The following is a 15,000-nucleotide window of genomic DNA, read 5'->3' on the forward strand; positions in this document are numbered from 1 at the left end:
CTCTCTCTCTCTCTCTCTCTCTCTCTCTCTCTCTTTCTATCTCTCTGCCAAACTAAAAGGATTCCTGTTCCTTTACCCTTTCTCATACCATGCCACGATTTTCTACAAACGTACATACACATGTTCTATTCTGACGTTTTAACGTTAGAATATTATCGAGGATCCAGCTGGGAATGAGAAGAGAGAGGAGGGATTGAGTTATAAGAGAAGCTAAACTCCTCGCGGCTCGCTCGAGGCACCGAACGAACATTTACGGCCTTTCGGCTCTTCTATACGAAGATCCGAGTGAGAAAGAATGTGAAAGAGAAAGAGAGAGAGAGAGAGAGAGAGAGAGAGAGAGAGAAAGAGAGAGGGTGGAAGGAGGACGGAGAAGAAGTGGATAATGGTTAGGGTGGGAAACGATTTTAGATGCTACGAGGATGTCAGAAAATCGTGAGAACTAAAACGAAACTTCAATTTATACGAATTTCTTTCCACTTTGCTACCTTTCTTTCTTTTTTCATTTCTTCCTCTGACTTTTCTTCTTCTTCCATTTTTTTTTCTTCTTCTATTTTTTTTTTTCTTTTTTGTGTTCATTCCCATACCTTCCTTCTTCCTTTACGTTCTCTAATTTTTACGTCTCTATTCAAACGTTATATAATGCATTAAGAGAAAATTAATCATTAATCTTTCTTTCTCTATATCTAATTCTTCTCCACTGGCAATTTTTCTTCATTATAGTTCGTTTGATCATAATCTTCCATTACGTTATGTATGTATATATATATATATATATATATCTGCCGTGTTTCCCTCTCTTATGTCATCAGAGAAGGAAAGAAGGGTAGTTATAAAAGGGATGTCCAGGGGCAAAAATGTCAAACTACCTTCCTTCCTTCCTTCCTTCCTTCCTTCCTTCCTTCCTTCCTTTCTTTTTTTTTTTCTAAGCAAGAAAAAATACGACTAATGCTTTGAAGTTTCTCTCTCTCTTTCTCTCTTTCTCTCTCTCTCTCTTTCTCTCTCTCTTTTTTCTTCTTTTTTTCTCTCTTTCTTACTCCAATAATTTATTGAAGTTAGTACTTGAAGTTAATACTTCAGTCGAGATTTCTTCGATTTCTGATAGATCGATTATATCAGAAAGATATATAAACGTTTTATCGGATAAACGAGAAACATATTTAAATATCGATCGATCATACAAATATATAATAATCATTTCGATCTAATCGGCCGAATCACAAAATTTTCATGTCAAATATCTATTCTATAGATAGATAATAATATTTGTTTCGTGATAAAATTAAATCGTAACTTACGATCGAAGAAATGAAAGAGAGATCGTGTTATATTGAAAGCAAAAAAAAAAAAAAAAAGAAAATATATATATATATATATATATATAAAGAAAAAAAAAAGGAAAGAATCTCATTCAGAAAAAAAATGAGAAAATAGATTGAGATGGATCGATGTCGGAGTTAATTTGAATAATTAATAATAAATTAAAAGGTCCTTTATTGGTTGGCTCGTTTCAATGAGAAGATACTATATATATATATATATATATATATATATATATATATATATATATATATATGTATATCATATATTATACAATATATATATTGTACCATTTTCTCGTTCTTTTTCGAAACTAGGACGAGAGTCAGGACGATATAAAAATGAGGAAGATGGCTGTTTAATTAATGAAATATTACATCTCTTACGAAAGAAATGAACCGAGACAGGCAGAGAAAAAGAAAGAGAAAAAGAAAAAGACAGAGAGAGAAATAGTAATAATAGTAATAATAGTAATAGTAGTAGTAAAAAATATATAGAATAAAGAATTAGAATAAAGAGGCGTGGTCTTTATGACGACACTTATAGTATACTACTATTACTATCAATCTACTACTATTTACCTTTAACAGACATTTCATAAAATATATAATCATTGAAAATAACTATGTACATACGTACGATGAAATCCCTAATCCTTTTGAGCTATAGAGATCAGATAATATTTGTTATTTTAATACGTACAATGATCAAATGATTATAATTATTTGATACCATGTAATTAAATATGTATTATCGATATAATATATCATTCATTTTCTTATACACCTTAATAAATTACGCTATCTCTCGATATTTATATAAAAAATATATCGGAAGATGTACGATTCGTTCGATAACGTATCTCTCTCTCTCTTTTTCTCTCTTATATATATATATATATATATCTCACAAATTCTCTTTTTCCGAAATAACGTAACGATTGTGTATAAATAATTGCAGAAAATAATAATGGCGCGAGTAAAACGTGCCAGTAAGCTATCGCAATCCATGTTTCTCTTAAAACTTTTCGTTGTTATACCACGGATCGTCCTCTCTCACTCCCTCCCCCTCCCCCAACTCCCTCTCTCCTACAATCGTAGGTTAAGCGAGAGTTGCGCTCGCTCATTCGTATGTTTGATAATTAACTGTCAAAGGTTCCCTATTTAATTAATACATTTTCTCTCATCGATGCTAAGGCCATTATTAATTACCGATCTATTGATTCATTAGAACAACGAGACAAGACAATTCGACATGATCTCTCTCTCTCTCTCTCTCTCTCTCTCTCTCTCTCTCTCTCTCTCTCTCTCTCTCTCTCTCTCTCTCTCTTTCTCTTTCTCTCTCTCACTCTCTCTCTCTCTATATATATATATTTATTTTACTCGTCTTCTTTCTCAAAGGTAAATCTCAACGTTTAGTTGATTCAAAAACAAATTATTTACCTATGTTAGAAACACACACACGCACACATATATATATATATATGTATGTATGTGTGTGTGTATATGTGCTTACGATAAATGGGATCAATAATATACATTTTTAGAGATCAGTGATACGCATTGGTGAAATACATACGAAAGGAAGAATGTATTCGGTGCTTCGTCGGTAGAATATCAGTCTTTGTTTGTCCAATTCGAGCGACACGCGAACATCCCACATTGTTCTATTTCCAATTAATCCGGAACGTTTTGACGCACAAAGTTTACTTCGTCGATGAGTTAATTAGCTTCCCTTTCCTCCCTCTTCTCCTTCACCTCTCACCACTCTACTCCTTCCCGTCACGAACGTACACATAACTCTACGTCTAACGGGATGAACGAAAATAGATATCATTCACCTTTCTCATACATGTAGCACGTTTCCTTGCGTCTACTCACTCTCTCTCTCTCTCTCTCTCTATATATATATATATATATATATATATATATACATTTGCTTCTATAAAATGAATGAGATATATATATATATATATATATATATATATATATATATAAATCATGTATATACGAATTATAATAACGTAGACATTAGAAATAATTATATAATTCGGAACGTCGTTATCTTAAATGGAAATTATATTATTTGAAAATAGATAAATGATTTCTGAAATATATTGTATTTATAAAACTTCATATACATTGTATCGTATATACGTAGATAGAATGTTAATTGTCATTCATGTCTGATAATAATAAATTTCTCGTACGTCGAGATCTATCGATGAAATGATTAAGAAAAAAAAATTTAAAAAAAAAAAAGGAAGAAAGATAGAGGGAAAAAAAAGAAAACCAAGGAAAAAGCTTTGATATAAAAACGAGTTATATGAATAGAAAAATATTTCTTCGATCGCTAATTCTTTTCTATCCCCCCCCCTCATTGTCTCGACTTTATCATCTTATTCATTTTTTCCCTTAGCCGACGATAAAAAAACAAGGGTCGTACATCGTGTCGTTACAATTTTCTCTCAATTTTCGAAAAAAAAAAAAAAAGAAACAAAACAAAACAAAGAAATTATTTAGCGAAAGAGATATTGTTATATTACGAGTACGATTAAAAGTAAAGGATCGTTTCTATGGTTATCTGATACATTTTTTACAATATTAGAGGAATTTCGACGACCAAAAACACGACAAAAATAGAGAGAGACAGAAAGAGAGAGAGAGAGAGAGAGAGAGAGAGAGAGAGAGAGAGAGAGAGAGAGAACAGGAAGAAGACACATATTGTACGGACGTACAATATACATTCATACATGAACATATATATATATATATATTCTTTATATACATCGCGAAAGGCTCATAATCGGTATCACGCTTGGCTAAATACAAATTAGTGAGATTATATATTTATTGGAGATACAAATATCAAACAGGCACGTCGAGGCACCCATTGCTCTTACCGGTTTAACGATATCATCCCGTTCACGTTGAGTTTTCCACGAAATATGGAAAGTCGTTAGAGAGAAAAAGAGAGAAAAAGAGAGAGAAAGAGAGAAAAAGAGAGAGAGACATGGGGGTGGAACGTTCTTTGTTTGATTTTCATCTCTATTTTCCAACTCCCTTCCTTCTTTTCCCCTCGTCTACAAATTTTTCTTCTTCTTCTTCCTCTTCTTCTTCTTTTTATTTTCCTTTTCCAACTCATTCAACCAACAATATCTTTCTATCTATCTATCTTTATCTATCTCCATCTACGTAGCCCTCCTAACCCTTGTGTTTTCCCTCTTTCTCTCACATTCGTATTCAATCTCTCTTTCTCTCTCTCTCTCTCTTTTTCTTTCACAGAAGCTAGCTAGCTCGCTTACTCACTCGCTCTTATTCAGTCATTCGTTCGTTCGTTCGTTCATTCGTTCGTTCGTTCGTTCGTTCGTTCGTTCGTTCGTTCGTTCGTTCGTTCGTTCGTTCGTTCGTTCGTTCGTTCGTTCGTTCGTTCGTTCGTTCGTTCGTTCGTTCGTTCGTTCGTACGTTCGTTCGTTCGTTCGAAGCTCGTCCTTCCCTCCCGGGCAAATTTTCATGCAGTAAAGCGATATTAAAGTGCCGTTTCCCTGGGATATTTGCGCCCCGACAAACGCAGAAAATAGCTACGTCCTCCGACTTTTTCCCTTGATGTCCTCTTTATTTCTATCGTGGACGTTAAAGGATTAAAAGAAATAGATTGATGGACAGATAGATAGATAGATAGATAGATAGATAGATAGATAGATAGATAGATAGATAGATAGATAGATAGATAGATAGATAGATAGATAGATAGATAAATTGAAAAAAGAAAGATAGAGAGATAGGTATATAGATATATAAATACATTGAAAAAAAAAAAAATATATATATAGTATTAAATGAAAGGAAAAAAAAAACAGAAAGAATTTTAGTCAATACGTGTTTTATGACATTTTACAGTATATCGTTGATCTCGTACTATCCTCTTAGGTCACATTTGAATTAAGAAATTCCCCCCCCCCCTTTTTTTTTCTTTTTTTTTTTCTTTAATTTTTACGTTTCTTTTTTCATCTTTTTCTCTCTATCTTTCATTTTTATTATAGTTAAACGTGAAAGTAGAAAGTATAGAAAGTCTTATTTTAAGGGAATAAAGGAAAAAGTAAGAAAGGGAAAGAGGAAGAAAGAGATAGGTAAAAGAAAGAGAGAGAAAGAAGAAAATAGATTAAGGATGGATACAAAAAGAAGATAGAAAGAGAGAGAGAGAGAGAGAGAGAGAAAAAAAAAATTACTAACACGCGTTGCAATAAGAAGGATGGGAGGGACAGAGGGAGGAACGTGGAAGAGGTCTATCCAGGAGCAGAGAGTGTTCTGCGTCTTCCGCAGAAGTTTTGTTCGGAAGTTTCGCTAATTATTCTCGGCACTGAGGATAACGCGAAGGTGCTTCTCTTCGAAGGATTGTTTGAAAACTGTCAAGATTATCCATCCACGAACATCATTAATAAATGAAAATACGATGTTCGGATATCTCTACATATTTATCTGGAATAAATATCTTTGGTTCTTACGTACATATGTATATATATATATATATATATATATATATATATATATATATAAAATCACAGAAATAATTTTACTAATCCGTTCATTTGTATTCACAGATCGTTCGACGTAAAATCACATTCAAAATCTCGATCAATTATGAAATATTCTCTTCGTTGTGAGAAATTCTTAATAGGTGTTCGATATCGTTGTTATCAAACAAAATCTAACATTCTATGATATTTCTCTGATACAATAGTAGTAGTAGTAGTAGTAGTAGTAGTAATCAATAATATTTTAACGGGCTGACGAATATATTTCTCGACAAGTTTTCGAATTTTATTTTTGAAACGCACGCATGATGCACGACAACCTGTAGTCCTTTTGTTATAGATAATATTTAAAATATATATATATATAAGGAAAGAGACAGAAAGAGAGAGAGAGAAAGAGAGAAAGAGAGAGAGAGAGGGAGAGAGAAAGCAATTAAAAAGTAATATAACGAACGATACTGAAAACTACTATTAACTGCAAAAACTAATGCATTTGTTATTCCACAAATTCCTATGTCCTTCGTGAATACGTAATATAATAACTTTTGCAATATTTTCGTATAAATAAATAAATTTTGCGACTTTATTATTAAAATGGAGAGGGGGAAAAGGAAAAAAAACGAAAAAAAAAAAATAAACAGAACAAAAACAAAAAAATAAGAAAAAAACAATCGTGAACTAGGTAAAAAGATAGTGTCAAAAAGAGAAGGATAGAGAAAAGAGAAAGGATAATCTACATTGAATGTAAAAATCAATGAGGTAAGGTTTGTGAACAATGTAAAAAGAAAGAAAAAAAAAAAAGGAAAAGAAAAAATGTAGAAAAAAAAGAGAAAAAGGAAAAGGATAAAAGGATGGGAGATATTATGAAAAGAGAGAAGGTGACAGAGAGAGAGAGAGAGAGAGAGAGAGAGAGAGAGAGAGAGAGAGAAAGAGAGAGAGAGAAGCGACGTCACTTCACCGCGTCTGATACACATAACAAAACGAATACAAACGAGATGAAGGGTCCCTACGTCAAGTACTCTGATTTACATTGACAGTGACAAGTCATCTCGTACAAACGTTTAGTAACATATAAAGGCTTCAACTACTGTTGAGTTTGCGTACCTGCATACAGCATATATACTTACTTGAATATACGTTACTTTTATGAGTACATACATACATACACATATACATACATAAATACATACATCGGTATGTTTTATCGTATCGCGTCAGCTTTCACAAACTGTCCTAAAATTTGCTCGTTTGTTTTTCTTTTCTTTTTTTTTCTTTTTTGCTTCTTCCAATAATTAACGCTCATCGAAGAATCCAACCTCTTATCGAAATTAACGAATTTGACTTTAAAATTATGATTATAAAACGATTGATATTTTCAATTGTTTGTAAGATCGAATTGTTAGATAAAATAATTGTTATCTTTTAATATAAATATTTTGGACAAGTGTTTTCAATCGTTACGTTTTTCTTTACATTCGATATAATTATATATTAGATCTAATGACCTTACGATGACGATTACGTTGAATGAAAGCTCGGTGAAAAATGATAATAATGAAAAGAAGAAGATAAAAGTAAAAAATGAAAATAGAAATTTACTAAGAGAAAAATATAAGGTGTTCTTTCATGATTTTTTTACATGCTAAAACCGAGCTACAGTCATGCGTGCATGCGTACGTGCGTGTAGAAAAAGAGAGATTTTGAAAGAAGGAGAAAGAGAGAAGATGGAGAGAGAAAAGAGAAGAAGAAAACGAAAGGTTGAAATAACAGAAAAGTGAATGGTGTCACATACGACGCGTACTTTTATCTCCAGCGGCGAAACGCTAAGCTCTGGATGCTTTTACAAAAGGAAAAAAAGAAAAAAAAAAAAAAAAAAAAGAAAAAAGAAAAAAGAAAAGAACATGATATATCCTGTTCTCGTTGCCTTTTCCCTTTCACATTTCTTCTTTTTCTTTTCCTTAACTTCTCCTTTGCTTTTCATTTTCGTTTCCTTTCTTCTTCTTAAATTTCTCTCCTCATATCTCTCGACAGATGATATCTCTACGATTAAAGATTTAAGATTTACAAAATAATCAATTTAACTCATTAAAATTCATCTTAAATTGACATTACATTTCACTCTTCCCCTCGAATAATATCACATTATTTTTAAATATTATTATTTAAAAATTGTCAACAAAATTGATTTTATTATAACAATATTATTTTAATATTTAAACAAATACAAATTAAATTATACTTGTAAACGATGTTCGAATTAAGTCGACTTTTCGTTCCGAAGATATCGTCTTCGAAAGATTTTCATTCATAATTCGTACAGTACAGCTGTTCGTAGTAATGGTAGTAATAGTAGTAGTAATAGTGCGACCGATTTTAAATAAACAAAATAAAATTTTTTTAATTATAATAAAAATTGAAATGATTTCATTGTAATTACGTTCTTATTACGAAAGAAAAGAAGAAATTCAATTATAAAAATTATTAACAAAATCGATTTCATTATAACAATATTATTGCAATATTTAAATAAATAAAGAATAAATTATGCGTGAAAATGGTGTTTGAATCAAGTCTCTACGATTTTTCGTTCCGAAGATATTGTCTTCGAAAGATTTTCATTCACTATTTGTATACTACAGCTGTTCGTAGTAATAGTAGTACGTAGTAGTAGTAAGGCCTTTTAAATTCTCGGAATTTATGTAGGTCAGTGTGTCATCGAGCTAATTTCAATGAAATTATATAGGTCAGTGGGCCAACGTAATTTATATTGAATATCTCCGAAACTAAAAGTCGTAGAGACTTGAATCGACTATCATTTTAAAGGGTAAAATTTTCTCTATTTTTACAACGTATTGTTAATAATTAATTAACAATTTGTTATAAACAATTTTTTATAAACAAATTCTTGCCCAATTTAATACAACTTATTTCGCAAAGAGGAAACACTCGGATTACGATTGACTTATGAAATGATATAAATTAATAAATAATTAATAAATAAATTCGTTTTTTATCGAATAAACAATTTTTTGTTAACATTATTACCAGCCAGATCTTCTATTTAAACGGGAATATTTCCAAAACCAGATGTCGTAGAGACTTGAATCGACTATCATTTTAAAGGGTAAAATTTTCTCTATTTTTACAACGTATTGTTAATAATTAATTAACAATTTGTTATAAACAAATTTTTGCTCAACTTAATACAATTTATTTCGCAAAGAGGAAACACTCGGATTACGATTGATTTATGAAATTACATTTAATTAATAAATAATTAATAAACAAATTCGTTTTTTATCGATAAAGAAAAAAAGATAATACTTTTCTACATCACAATAGCCACATTTTTCATATATTTAATAAACGTACAAAAAAAAAAAAAAAAAAAGAAGAAAAGAAAAAGAATCGAACTAAAAAAAATATTAAAAATATAATAGATCTTATCGGAAGTTTCTATTACTTTATTGCAAATATAACCGTATCTATATACCCTAGATATATTTGTATATACGTATATATAAAAATTTTCTATGAGATTCTATTGAAAAAGTTCTATACGTCAAGCACGTGGTCTAGCTTTGACCGTACTTTGATCGTAGACATTGAAAAGAGTCTTTGATGTATAACACGCGAGAGTATGCATTCTCGATCTTTCGTATCGGTTCTAGCAAAGGTCGCAATGAGCGAACTCTGTCAAAAGCTCAACTATAAGGAAAACATGTCGCAAGATTTAAAAAAAGAAAAAAAAACACACACACACACACACATAAACAAACAAAAAAGAAAAATTCAATAAAAACATGAGCGTGAAAATCCTTCTATTTTCTTAAATAATGAATAATATCCATCTATAACATTTTCTTCGATAAACTTTATTTTCTCTTGTTCGATATAATTTATCATCGAACAAAAGACAATTCTAATGTTGCTTTAATCTCTCTCTCTCTCTCTCTCTCTCTCTCTCTCTCTCTCTCTCTCTCTCACCCTCCTCTCTGCCTCCTCCTCGTTTCTTACTATATATCCCTTATCTATGCGACGTCGATATTATTAAAAAGGAACGAAATAAACGAGAAAAATTTTACAAGAACGTTATTGGCCTTCCCGATTCGTAGATCAAACGAAGACGCGAAAGATTCAAAGAGTTTCGAGAACGCGTCTTAAGATCTCTCCGTCGGAATGATTTTCTTTGATAGAAAAACTTTCCATAGAGGAAGGTGATATACCTCTACACGGATATGTTGGCAATTTCGATCTTTCATACCGATAAAACTTGACGTTGAACATTAATTAACACTTGTATGGTTACGCGCGAAGTATCGTACGCTATTCGCTCTGTAATTGGAGATCGTCATTGCCATTGGATGGATAAATTACATCGAACAGCTAAAACTGGAATTTTTACATTGGTAGTAACCAGGCGTGGTTTTATTACTGCAAACTTTCCCACGTAAATACACACGGTTTTCTTCTCTTTTTTTTTTCTTTTTTTTCTTCTTTTTCTTTTTCTTATTTTTTCTTGGTCTCTCTCACTCACTTTTCAACAGCAACAAACGTCCCCGATATTGTTTCCAAGAATATCTCGAATTGGTTAATCTTTCTCTTTCTCTCTCTTTCTATCTTTCTCTAATGGGAGATTAAACGTAAACTGGAAAAGATATATATCGGTATACCGAGGATTTCGTTTGAAGAAATTTTTCGGTAATAATCGTTTCGAAAGTTTTCTACCTTCTAATAATTGTCCTGTTCAATTTTTTTCTTTTCTTTTCTATTTTTTTTTCATTTTTTTTTTTTTTTTTTTTTTTTTATACCCCATCGATCCACGATAATAACGTATTAACATCGAAACTTAAACGTACCTATGTGCCTTGTCGTCGGATCAATTATCGTCGGATATATTCTATAGAAGCAAATCAAGATCTCTCTGGGAAACTGTGTTAATTGAAATCTTCGTTGAATCTGTAGAAAATGATATATATATATATAACGAGAAGAAAGGATAGATCTGTATCAAATGTAGGGATTCACTTGATGCGATAATAGTTTCCATCGCCGTTGCTACACTTAACACGAATGCATCACGTACACATGACGAATAGGATAAGCCAATGTATTGACAGTATTTCATTGAAACAGAATGTCTCGCGTAAACTTAACATACACCCTCCCTCTCTCCCCGTTTCTACCTACCTACCTACCTATCTCTCATTCCCGCGACAACAGCATTGATCGAAATTTCTCTTCGTATTTTTTTCTATGTTTCCCTTTTTTTTCTTTTTTCTTCTTCTAACTCGAACAGTAAACTTTTCTCAATTCCAAATTTTTTTTTAATTTCTTGTTATTTGTTCTTTTTTTTTTTTCTTTTACCTGAAAGGAAAAAAATAAAAATTCCAAGGAAAAAAATAAAATTTGGGGATGTTTTTCTTTTTCTTTTCTTTACTTTTATCCAAGCGCAATCGAAAGAAAAGATGAATGCAAGCTAAGCTTATACAACACAAAGTGCAATGACGAATTTTCCCTATTGCGATAGCTCATCGCTATTTACGCTATTACGATTTCTTCCAACGTTTGAATTTCTCGCTGACGTTAGATGAAACTACATGAATCGCAACAGCGTTATTTAACACGGGGTCCTTCTTGACGACGACAAGCTTTCCTAGACGACAAAGTAGTCTACGGTAGTAGGTAGTGTGATTTCCCTTTGGGAACAACAAAGACGACACACACGCCTTGACATAGGAAAACAGTAATCACGGAGTAAGCTGTACATGAATAAGAGAGAGAAAGAGAGAGAGAGAGAGAGAGAGATCGGGATCAAGAGAGTAAAGAGACAAAGATATATAAGCGACATATACGAATAAACATGAATAGAGAGAGAGAGAGAGAGAGAGAGAGAGAGAGAGAGAGAGAGAGAGAGAGAGAGAGAGAGAGAGAGAGAAAGAGAATCCTGTCTATATATTTATATATATGTGTGTATATGTATGTGTATGTGTATGTGTGTGTATATCGAAATTGAGTTGGTTGTAGTGTAACGTGTTGTGCAATGCATACAAATGTCATTTCCGTCTCCTAACCCTCGATGAGAATCAACCCTCTTCCTTTTCTCAATATCCTTTCCATTCTCAAAGCAACCATCAACGAACCACCATCACCAAGAGCAACATATCCGATAGAAGGAACCAACGTCATTTCTAATACATATTCTGAACTCTTCGAGCTAAAGTGTATACATTGGTTACTGTTTGCATACTTGGAAAGCACGAGAAAAAGTCTTACAACTTTTCTACCGACACCTCTTCCTCTGCTATAATCAATTCGTAACTTTTGTATGTATATATTCTACATAAGGATATTATTATCTGCCATTTCCTTTACCCATCTCTATCAAAGAGCTACCAAAATACACAATTGTATACACACACACACACACACACAAAAAGAGAGAAAGAGAGAGAGAGAGAGAGAGAGAGAGAGAGAGAGAGAGAGAGAGAGAGAGAGATCTAATATCATCTAAAGGAATTACCGAACGAATTACCCTCGAGCTTGAATCTAATCCAGGTTCTTCTTCTATTTACCGAGAAAACGAAAGAGATCCTGGAAAATCAACCTTTTTCCCCCGGTTCATGATCGGACGACTAAAATTCTTCGGATCGTCTTTTTCCGCTGCTTCCACGTTTTCGACTTCACGTATCGTCCTTAGTTTAAATAATGGGTAAGAGGGGAGTAAAAAAAGAAATGAAAATGATAATAAAAAAAAAAAAAAAAAAAAAAAAAAAAAAAAAAGAAAAGAAAGAAGGAAGGTAGAGAAAAATCCTGAAGGATTAGAGACGTGTAGATAAAAAAAGAGGGGGGGGGAAAGAAAAGAAAAGAAAAGAAAAGAAAAAAGAAGAAAAAAAAAAAAGAGGAAAAAAAGGAGGAGAAGGAGGAAAGAAAGAGTTCGACGTGCCGTGATTTAAGATACGAAGGAGAAAGAAAGAAGAAGAAGGATATTTGCCGAATACGTTTCTACCCCTTTATTTCTCCTCCTTTCCCACCCTTCTTATTCCGTATCTTTAGATTCTGAAATCCTCGCAAGAACGGAAAGTAGTTCCTTTGATCGTGACCGAATTGGATCTCTACCTCCTTTTTCGATCTCGTACGTCGAATGATCGCAATCGATCATAGAAGAAATATCGTTTCTTTTTCTTGTTTCTCTCTTTTTTCTTTTTTTTGTTTGTTTTATTTTTGTTTTTGTTGTTGTTGTTGTTGTTGTTGTTGTTGTTGTTGTTGTTGTCATCGTATTTCTTTCCTTTTTTCCCACCCCCGCCACCCACCTCTTCTTCGTTGGTTTCCTTTCTTTTTTTTTTTTCTTTTCATTTTCTTCTTCGGTCTTTTTTCTCCTCCTCCTCCTCCTCCTCCTCCTCCTCCTCCTCCTCCTCCTCCTCCTCCTTCTCCTCCTCCCAAAACCACCCACCCATCCTTGCCCCCTCTCGTTCTTATCGCCGTTAGAAATCCGTTAGAAAGTCGATATTACTTTTCCATTGTACGTGAGTGTCGATAGCGTGTTACGACAACACAAAACTCTCTCGAGATGTTACGAGAATTTGACGGTTTTAAAAAAACTCCAACGAAATTGAAGTCGACGGCGAAATGTACGGAAGAATAATCTTTAAAAAATAATCACCGGAAGAGAATATCCGCTTTGTTCATTTATTTATTTATTTATTTATTTATTTATTTATTTATTTATTTATTTATTTATTTATTCTCTTTCTTTTCTTTCTTTATTTATTTATTTTTTTATTTATTCTCTTTCTTTCTTTATTTATTTATTTACTTATTTATTTTTCTTTTTTTTCTTTTATATATATATATATGAAATACGTAAATAAAGTTCAACGTCGAGCATGTGCATATAGTAATGACCGATACGAGAATTTCTCGATTTAACGAATATAATAAAAGCGTGAAATTTGAGTGGTTTTCTACTAATGAATCATTTTATCGTTTCGTTCGTTATAGTCCTTAATACAAAACGAAAAAAAATGTTCTTTTCAGTTACTATAGACGAGATGATTATTAATATACAATTATCGTCGATAAGAAAGGAAAAATCATTTTTCTAAATCTAAATCGATACGCAATATGTATCAATAATATGATGGCACATTAAGTTATAAAAAAAAAAAAAAAAAAAAAAAAAAAAAAGAAAAAGAAAAACAGAAAAATAAAAAAATAAAACAAATATAGAAAATATATCTGTACAACGTGAACCATATTACGTGATCACATTTCATTATTATTGTTATTATTATTATTATTATTATTATTATTATTATTATTATTATTATTATTATTATTATTATTGTTATTATCAAAAATTCTATTGATTTTAAAACGAAATAAAACGTATAGATACGTATGTCCAATCAAAATTTGTAATACAATTATTCTAATAATAGTCGAACGAATAAAGGAAACATTTAGATAAATATTTAACATCTTCTAATTCACGTTAAAGTACAGTTCTATCTTAAAACCATGTACGAAGAAAAGATGAAATTAGATAAATGACATAGATCGAAACGAATTCGAATGAATTTCAATTCATTTTTACATAATACTCTTTACGTATATATACTCTCATTACATAAATCTCATTACACATCTTATTACATTGACGTGTAAAAAGGTTATAAGGAGAGTATATTTCTCTCACGTCTACCTTGTTTTTTCGTTCAGAAAGAATTTCTTCCTATCATCTCTCTCTCTCTCTCTCTCTCTCTCTCTCTCTCTCTCTCTCTCTCTCTCTCTCTCTCTCTCTCTCTCTCTCTCTCTCTCTATCTATCTATCTATCTATATATATATATACGTCTCACCTAGACATTAATCTTTATTTGATCATACACTTCGTTTGAAGAGGAAGATGAAAAAGAGGAAAGAAAAAGAAAAAGAAAAAAAAAAAAAAAGAAAGAAAAAGCACTTACAAATCTAAAACGAATTCGATGGTTTTGCCATTCGACTTACATAATGGAGCTTAAGTATCTCCTTCTATATCCATCCACGTTTATATTTTTCCATCCATTTTTCCAACTCTTTCCGCCACTTAATATCCTTTTAAATGATGACGTAGACTACGTTAGACGACGTAGACGACGATTACTATGCTA

The 15,000-nt window shown here is 31.8% G+C and overlaps 1 protein-coding gene across 8 annotated transcripts in view; it reads left to right on the forward strand.

Moving 5' to 3' along the window:
* Positions 1-15,000, forward strand: part of qin (tudor domain-containing protein qin) — a 208,213-nt gene that overhangs the window by 155,844 nt on the left and 37,369 nt on the right. The gene's annotated exons all lie outside the window — the stretch shown is intronic.

The sequence above is a fragment of the Vespa mandarinia genome, chromosome 20 (genome assembly GCF_050613455.1).
Source record: "Vespa mandarinia isolate Hongniang chromosome 20, ASM5061345v1, whole genome shotgun sequence".
Lineage (NCBI taxonomy): Eukaryota > Metazoa > Arthropoda > Insecta > Hymenoptera > Vespidae > Vespa > Vespa mandarinia.